Below are 1096 nucleotides of genomic sequence, written 5' to 3' on the forward strand. Positions count from 1 at the left end.
CATACACACATACATACATACATACATATGTGTGTATTGTTGGAGTTGCAAACATGGGTACACTTGACAAACTCAGTGCGGCTATTCCCCATTGAAAGATTGTTGCACCCAGGACCCTTAGCACTGGGATATGCTACTCAATACCACTGGCATGGCCAGGTGTAAACAACATCTGACCTTTGTTGTGTATGTAACCATGGAGATTGTGATGTCGCCTAGGCCCACCAAAGAACAGCCTTGTCAGAAGCAGCACTGCCATGAGCAGAAGTAGCAGCACCATAAGTTATCAAATAAGTTGGATTTAACCAAGACAAGTGAGTCCAATAGGATGCAGGTATGTCCTCTATCCTTACAGCTTCCCGTGGCTGTTGGTTTTATACCGTTTGGGGACAGCCAAGGAGGCGTCAGCAGGCAACACAGGTAAGTGTGTGCTTGTATGTGTGTGTGTGTGTGTGTGTGTGTGTGTGTGTTTCCTATGCAGATCCTAAACCCAGTATCAAATGCAAGTAGGAGGAGTAAGAAGGGTTCCTGCCAAAGCCAGGTTATGGATTGCATTTAAAAATGGTTCATCAGAGTGAAATGGACTCCCATCTTCCTGCTTAGCAATAATGATATGGGTTTAGGGTCTGCTGTGTGTACTGGTGGGTGACTGCCACCCAGCCAGAGTGTGTATGGGAGGCTGCCAGCCAGCCTCCCTTCCTACAAGTAATGATGGTGCATGTGAAGGGGACAGCGTTGGTTCCTCCCCTTTCACAGTTATCACTTCTCATCCTTCCTTTTGGCTGGTATCAAATGTGGTGTCTGTTTATATCAGTTTAATATCTGATATGTCCTCTATCTGATAGCATATATTAAATGCACCACCAGGTTTCAGTGTTGGAAAGAAAGATTATCTGTTTATTTGCTGCAGCTGTTTGCTGGCAAGTCCAGTGGGCCCCTACTGCAGGCAATAGACAATAGGTGGTGCCTATGTGCCTAGGTGGATAGGACATCAGCTATGAGGCATTTGTTTGTACAAACTGCTGCTCACAACTAATGTTGTAATATAGTGTCTCCATCTGCTGGTGGTATTGAATAAGCAATAGTGCAATGATAG

General features: G+C 45.2%; 1 pseudogene; it reads left to right on the forward strand.

The window, feature by feature from the left end:
- Window positions 1-763: 763 nt before the first annotated feature.
- Window positions 764-866, forward strand: LOC130344986 (U2 spliceosomal RNA; annotated as a pseudogene).
- Window positions 867-1096: the final 230 nt, after the last annotated feature.

The sequence above is a fragment of the Hyla sarda genome, unplaced genomic scaffold, assembly GCF_029499605.1.
Source record: "Hyla sarda isolate aHylSar1 unplaced genomic scaffold, aHylSar1.hap1 scaffold_74, whole genome shotgun sequence".
Classification (NCBI taxonomy): domain Eukaryota; kingdom Metazoa; phylum Chordata; class Amphibia; order Anura; family Hylidae; genus Hyla; species Hyla sarda.